Source organism: Juglans microcarpa x Juglans regia, chromosome 8S (assembly GCF_004785595.1).
Source record: "Juglans microcarpa x Juglans regia isolate MS1-56 chromosome 8S, Jm3101_v1.0, whole genome shotgun sequence".
Lineage (NCBI taxonomy): Eukaryota > Viridiplantae > Streptophyta > Magnoliopsida > Fagales > Juglandaceae > Juglans > Juglans microcarpa x Juglans regia.
In genome coordinates this window covers 11,983,047-11,991,594 of record NC_054609.1, presented here as the reverse complement: position 1 = coordinate 11,991,594, position 8,548 = coordinate 11,983,047, and positions in this window count along the sequence as shown.

The window sequence follows — 8,548 nt, the reverse complement described above, 5'->3', positions numbered from 1 at the left end:
GAAAAGGGGAAGAAGGTGGCCTTGGAAAAGGGCAAAATCTTGCATGAAAAGGGAGGACCTACACACCTAAGAGCTTCTAGAAGGATTTTGTGAGAAGCACACTTGAAGTGGTCGACAACGGGACTTGTGCATTGCCACCCACAATGAGCAATCACACAATATCCAAGACATTGGTAGAAGAAAGATCTCTTTGGGAAATGAAAAGGACTTTTCGAGCACCAAAACCCCACACACACTCCACATGCCACATTACACACATGCACACATGTAGAAGATTGACGAGGATCTTGGTTGGAAGAAGGACTCTTTTGTCACTAAGTCCAATGAATCAAGACACAAGATGAAGGGGTAAACGAGGGAGATAAGGTTTCAGTTTTTGAGGAGCTACGCCACTTGTCCAAAAGGTTGCATTTGGTTCCCAACACAACCCAATGAGGGAGAAGGGGAAGAGGCACACAGTTTGGCTACCAAAGGGCATTCATGCAAAAGAGCTTTACCTTTTCAAAAAGGATCACATGTCTAAATGAGGGGAGGAGCCGAAAAACCTTGGGGGTCTTTAGTCACTTGGTGAAATTACTTGAGTCATTCGGTCATCTCATTTTCTCTCCATTTCTATCACTTTCTCTCCATCCAAACACCACCCACGCCTTATCTTTCCATTCTAAGTGCATCCCAAGCTAGAGACACCATCTACAATGGAAAGCCACGCAAGGTGAGGAACAAAAACACTCTCTTTTCTTTACATCTCACACACGACCAAGGGAGAAAGTTTCGGGTTCCATGTGGTTTTTCATGAACACATGCTCAAACACACACACACACACGACCAACGAAAGAAAAGAACTTTCAGATTTGATGAAGTTTCCCACATGAGCGCAAACACACACACAGACCCAGGTACTTAGAGTTTTCTTCTCTAAAGAATGCAAAATCCAAACCTCGTTTGCTTTAAGTTTATGAGTATGGCATCCTTGAAATGAAGAAGGGCCTTGGCCTAAGCACTCGTTCGAAGCTAGGATTTTATTCTATAAAAGTTTTGGACCTATGAAAGGGTATTGAATGTTGGAGGAGAAAAGCCAAGAACACAACACTCACCACACACACGGATTAGTTTTTTTAAAAAGATCAATTCTCATGAATCTTAAACTATACTTCAAGCTTGCTTATTATTGGATATTGGACTTTTGTAAGTAGACCCTCAACCTACCTCAGTTAATATTTATATGTGGTTGTGTAAACTTTGCATCTTCATTACTATTGTATATGTATTTTTCATTCCATGCTTAAATATATATGATGTTTCAGTTTGTATAATGATGATTTTCCATGATCAAGTGTGTAAAGCGTTTCAGTTTTATATGATGTCTTGCTATGATCTATGGTCTATGAATGATTTGGATTTGCTCATGTCAAAAGATGATTTTTACATGCTTTGTGAACCTTGTAACATGTATATGTAAATATGCTTGGATTGATCATTGTTGTTCAATTCATGATATGTTTTGAGTATTTGCCTACATAATATGTTATGCATATGAAAGTTCCAATGTGATCAAGTCATGTACCAAAATGTGTTATGCTAGTTCTCATGCCTACACGGTGTCTCACATGTCACATGTTCTATGAAAATGTTATCTCAAGTCCCATGTCACATGCATTTGGGTAAATGATGTTTTCAAAAGAGAAATTAGTACATGTTTTATCATGACCCCAAATGCTAGGATGGGGGAATGTCCTAGTGGAACTCACTGTCCACTCTGGAGTGTTTAAAGTCGAGTGGAGACCCTAGGTTGACGAATTATAGTCGACGGGCCTCAAATGGTTCCTATGAAAGGATACTGGAGCAAGATTGTACCTAAAGCTAGTGGATTCTATTCGATGAAGGCAAAATAAGCAAACTACCGTAAATAATATTTTTATGTTTATGACGTAGTTACCTCGATCAAGTGAATCGTTGGTTGATGCGGTAACTAGTAGGGAACACACGGTGCTTAGAGGAGCCATGAGATATCTAAACAAGTGAATTATATGATATGAATAAGGCATTTGAACTCCATGATATGATATGATATGACATGCCAATGACATGATATAATATGACATGGTATGACATGTCATGATATGCCATGATATGATATGATATGACATGATATGATATGACATGACATGAAATGACTAGCTGATATGAAATGATATAGCATGATGTGATATGACAAGATGGCTCAAACGATATGAACACGTGTTAAGAGTTTAAAAGATGAAAAGTTGTTTTATGGAAATGTCAAGTTGCATAGGTTAAGTTTTATGTCAAGTACATGTCCATGCATTCATCTCATGATTTGCCATTTGTATGCTTATGTTAACTGTTGTATGTTGTATGTTTATTGTTGAGATTTTTCAAAATCTCATTGTGGTAGTTTCCACTACCATTCCCCACCCGGAATGGTAGAAGTTGTGATAGGATCATGAATAGTGATTCAAGATGATGATAAAGGCTAAGGATGTGCTCAACTCGAAGAAAGAACAAATTTAGTCATGATCTACTCGAAGATCGCAGAGATTAGAAAGATGTCTTAATGCTTTCTTTGTTAAGGCCTTTTTACACAAAACTGCTTATGCTAAAGTGTCAAATGGAGTTTGATACTCCATTACTATGAATTGTGATTTAAAGCAATGAATGAAGTTGGGATATTAGTTTTATTCTGGTACAAAAATATTATGAGATGACCTATTTCGTTGTGATTTATTGCACACTACTAGAATATAATAGGTGCATTGCATCTTAATTGTCATGTACGAGGTGTATGTAACCTTATGTTATATGTCTCGATGCTTTAGTCACCGTCAAATCCCAAGCGGGGGTTAGGGGTGTCGCAATTGCCAACTCTAATATGATTTGTCCCCATGTACTCAACAAATTGAAGAGTGAGATTTTTAATGTTTGAGGTCAAATGGAGAATCGATGCTATGTTGAGATACCATGTAGTGTCTGATGAAGTAGTGGTCGTAAACATGCGAGCTTGGACAGTGTTAGCGGCATTGTTGAGGTGATAAGCAAAATCGTACCAGTGGTACCACTTTAATGATGTGTGGTGTGGTCAGGTTTATTGCAAACTTGGTAGATGGATCGACTGTTATTGGTGGATTGATTACATCCAAGCCCCCTTCCTCTTGAATGATTGTATTGAAAACTTTTGTTAGAGCCATTTTGCTCATAGACATCATTCCGGATGAAGCCACAATTTGAGGACTACTGAGAGATAGTGTTGCTGGTGCCATTGATACTGAGAGAGGCTTATTGTTGTAATGAAAGGTACATGAAGTAATGAAAGGTCATACTCAGCCCCAAGTTCACTCAAGTCCTGCGAGTGTGCTAGCATATAACTTAATTTTTTAAAAGGAAAATACATTAGCCACAAATGGATTACAGAAAATTTAACTCACAGTCTGACATGATTTGATTTCGTATGTCAGATAGTAAAGTTATTTTTATTGTAAAATAGATCTAATGGATCCTAAAAAGCCACATTAGTTTGTGAATTTATTTTTGTATAATCTCTTTGTGTCTGTAGCAGATCTCTTTTGAAAATACTCCACAATTGTAATGCCCATCCTTGTGGTGTGACTTTTATAAAATGATTTTAAGAAAGGACGAAGGGGATTACCATTCATTTTAAAACTTTTTACTTCTATACCCAGGGTGAAAGACTCTACATTATAAAATAAAATGTGCTTTGAGAATAAAAGATGTTTACAACGAAAACATCAATCTTAAAATAAAAAGGCCTTTCATACAGTTAAAACTCTTGTCCCTAGACTTCCGTGCTCTTTCCTTTGGGTTGTGTTCATCTTGATGCGTACTGCTCATTTAGTTCCTGTGGGGGGAGGGGCCATAAAAACTAAAATGAGTCGAATACTCAGTAAGGATTACTTCATACAGTTAAAATATAATAACATAGGTTTTCAGTCATGCATTCATCATTCCATACATACGATACATACATGCATATGTGCATTCTTTTGAAAATATCACTAGGCGGGATTTTTCTTTAAAAAGGGTTTTCTTTTCGTAAAACATTTCTCCTGTCAGTGCCTTCATTTCTTAAAGAGTTTGATGCATTCACACATTCTTTCTTATCACTTTCCTTTGGCTGTTATACACTGTTACGCCCCATGTGTTGAGGTTAGCAGTCTTTCTTTAGACCTAGACTCCGCCTATGGCCACGAGTTGGGAATCCCTTTTCAGTCAGGAGGTAACACTGGGTGCACTACCTGTACTACTTACCCGGCATTACAATTTGCCCAGTCCTTAGGTACCATTTTCATTCAGTCGTGGCCGTTACATGTTTTCATACATTAAACGTTCAGTCCTTTCCTTTCAGTCCTTTTCATTTAACAGTTCGTTCATGGAAAAACATCATTTAAAAGTATGAGCTTAAACATCATCTTTCATGGTATTCATAAAGCATTAGTTCATAGGGACATTTTAACATCAGTTCATAGGGACGTTTTAAATACTTTCTTCGCATTGTTTAAAGCATCGTTTAAAGCACGAGGCATCGGCCTCACATCTCATTTCGTAAAAATACATACAATAGATATTGCCTATAGTCATCCATTCACATGCATACAATTAATACTTTTTTGCATAAAAAATGGGTTGCCAAGAAGGGCCATACATACGTATAACTTTGAACGCTTAGCACGTTTTTTCATAAAACATCGTTTCATTTCCTTTCGTAAAGGAAAAGTATTTCATTTTCATTTCATATCGTTTAGAAAACTCTAGAAGAGTATGGACATAATACTTACCTAAACTTTATGCTACTTTCATATCAAGCAGTCCATTCATGTGCGTGTCTGATGGCAACCTACATGCATACACATGACCTTAGCGTCATTTTCTATCTAATGCATAAGCAACTAAACTTAGAATAGAACTACATTTCACTTAAAACACTCTCCTTCTATCACGTACTCTTACATGTCCCTTACTATGCTAAAACCTTCGGGATCTACTTACGGTCACTACCTCTTCCAAACTCAAAGTCTTACCTCGAGTGCTCATCCACTAAAGTGAACCTCCACGATTCACCCTTGGGTCAAGATGCCAAGACCTTCGTTTTACTCTTCCTATTAACCTTATCTCGATGCATGACTCAAACTGACTAAGTCATGCATCCCAATCCTAGACAATACATCCGTCATTACCTTCATGCATCTTAGCTCACAATAAATGTAACGCCCCGGTCCAGCAGGGATCGAAGAGTTACTCCCTGTAACTTAAAACTCACAATTCCTCAATATATTTACAGACTCCAAAAATATAAAGTCATCAGAATACTACAAAAATCTCTTAATAAAATCTGCCGATTCTCAGAAATCCTCTATGAGTAATCCACCATGCTTAAATAATCATCTCACTGATGCTCCATAATCCTGATCGTTAGCTGAACTATTCAAAATCATCTGAAAAATATATGGAGATAAGGGGTGAGTTATCAACAACTCAGTAAGCAAATGACATATCCTAGCGTGTAAACATAGCATTTTCACAGAGTTCAGAATGCAGAAACAAAACATTTCAGTATCAATATGCAAATCTCAAAAATACACATTATCAGAAAATCAGAGCGAGTTTTCAAATATTTTATATTCAGAAACCAACTTTTCATATTCAAAGACTCATTTGGCACAACATGACTGAACATCTTCATCTTATCATATCATATCAGAGCATCATATCATAACAGAAACCATGTTTAACCCCCATGGTAGGGTTGTGCATCCTGCGAAAAGCCAAGCAGAACATAAATCACCATGTTACCAAAGCGATTGCACTCAGAACAGAAAACCACTATTATATCCTATGGTGGGCCAGAGGTCACTATTATCTCCCGTGACAGGGCCAGAGGTCACTATTATATCCCGTGACAGGGCCAAAGGTCACTATTGTATCCCATGACAGGGTTAGACATTAGAGCAAAACAGAATCAGAATCACCGGAATCAGAGTCAGAACAGAATCAGAAAGTCATGCCAATGGTTTTCAGAAATCATATCATATCAGAGTACAGAACATCTTCATAACAGAATCAGATCACAAAACATAATTTATGCACAAAATTTCATATTCGCTCTCTTTTTCAAAGTTCAGAAACAGAATGTCAAAAATAAGCTCATGTCTACACCAGTCATGACAGAAAATACTTTCTTCTTAAACAAAATCTCATGAGTAATGTAGAACAAATATCTGAGGTTGTTTTCCGATTTCTTTTCATAACAAAACATGCACATTTTCCAAAAAGGACCTCAGTTCATTTTATTTTATGCAAAGTCTAGCATATGAACCCCGCTTTCCTGGACTTCTTAGCTTTTCAGGAATTTTCTCAAAATGTCGAACAATTATTAATTGTCACCTATAAAATAATCAAGTAATTCCTATAAATTTCCAATCAACCACTTATTTCGATATTTAAACCTAAAATACTAAAAGAACCTATTTTAAATCCACAAAACCTAAAATTCTCATAATTCCTAAAATATCATCATTTCTAAAACCATCAATATTTACTTAATTCCTCTCACTATTATACTCTAAGTCATTTCTAAATTGCATAATAATATTATACTAAATACAACTATGCCACAAAAATACATCTCTAGTTTAAAAATTTCTCTTAACATACTTATAACAAAATTGATTAAAAGTTAGGAAGTAAAAATTTCATTTAATAAAAAAAAGACTAATTAGTTTCTCTTTAAAGATCTATAAATAAAATTTTACACTTACTAAGTACTTCTTAAATTTATAAGTTATCACTAATAATATCTCAAATCTTTCTCTACTTCCTTTATAAAATCTTGTATTTTAAAACAAACCTACTAATATATATAAACCAAAACATGATAAACCTAAAATTAGTCTGATGATAAGGGTATTATAGGGATTAAACAAAACACAAAAGGACCCTTTCGGAAATGGCAGGTTCAAATATCACAGATTAAAATCGTATGGGGCCATACTCACCGAGCAATGGAGGGCACGAAGGCGGTGAGCTGGGAGGTTGCTTACGGTGGTGGGGGCGGCGGCAGCACACTGGTTAGAGAGAGAGAGATAGACCAGCTAATGAGAGAGAGAGAGAGAGAGAGGAACCTTACGCAGAAAAGAGATCGAGAGACGGAGAGAGAGCTCGGCGCGAGAGAGAGAATGAAGCTCACCGTGAGCCTGAGGTGGCGCTGGCGCACGGCAGACCAAAAGGGCTAGGCGGAGGTCGACAGAGGTGAGCTCAATGGCTGGGCAGTGATGTTGCTTGAGGCTGAGGCAACCGGCGTGGAGGAGTTGCAGTAAGTGAAATGCTCTATTTTTAGTGGCTAAAACAGGGGAGTTTTCGGTTCACTTTGGAGGTGGTTGTCCTCGGCAATATGGTGGTGGTGCAGTGGTGTACGGCGGAAGAGCTGGAACTCCAGTGAGGGTCAAGTGGAGGTGGCACATGGCGAGGCAGTGCTGCGATCCGTGGAGGTGCAGTGCATGCACGGTTTGCGTCGGTTCTGCATGGGGCGGCGGCTTGCGTTCTGGATGGTGTAGCAGCACTGCGGTTCACTGCTGGGTCACGGTGGTGGAGGGAAGAGCTATGATTGCTGTGTGTGGGAAAGCTGGTGGTTCATGGTGTACTGCCGTGTGTGTGATTGTGCATTGGTTGGTTGTTCAGTTTCACGTGGGGCTTGGGCAGTGCTATCGCACAGTGGTTCACGTGTTTTGGGCTGGGTTTGATTGAGGCAGTGGCTGGGATGCTGCGCGGTGGCTGGTCTTCACGCGGGTGTGAGGACGTGCACTGAAGTTGGACGGTGGGAGGGCATACAACGCTGCGGTTGTAGTTTGCTTGGGAAGGAGTTTCTAGCGGCGGCAATGAACTTAACGAAGGCATTCTCTACGCATGGCTGTTGTGTGTATAAATATGATGCGAAAACCCTACCTGATGAGAGAGACGTGTGTGCGGGTGATAGCTGAGTCGTGTGTGTGCATGCATGCCGTCGACGAGCGGAAGACCTAGGGGGAAAGAAAAATAAAAACAGAAAGAAAAGAAAACAAAATAAAATATGCGGGAAAAATAATAAACATGTGAAGAAAATATAATAAAATAAATGAACTAAAAAAATAAATAAATAGATAAAAATAGAGCTTGATTGGGTCTGGGTGTTACAATAAATCCTCATTTCCATCCATACATGCCACATGGCTTTATGCCAACTTTGAGGCTTAAGTACCGTATAACCATGCTTAGGACAGATTACCCATTACATATGGTGAATCTGTCCAGCACATGTGTCTAACCAAATGCACATGTACCCTACCCCTTTATCACCTAAGACCAACATATAACTTGTTGATCACCCGCTTGTGTAAACAAGCCCATACTCCGATATCAACCTTCTCTTAACCTGGCTAGCATGACTCTTTATGCTACCGGTTCCTCTTGACAGCTCATCCCAACACTTGACATAACAAGACTCCATTCATAACTACACCATACGTCACGTCATAGTTC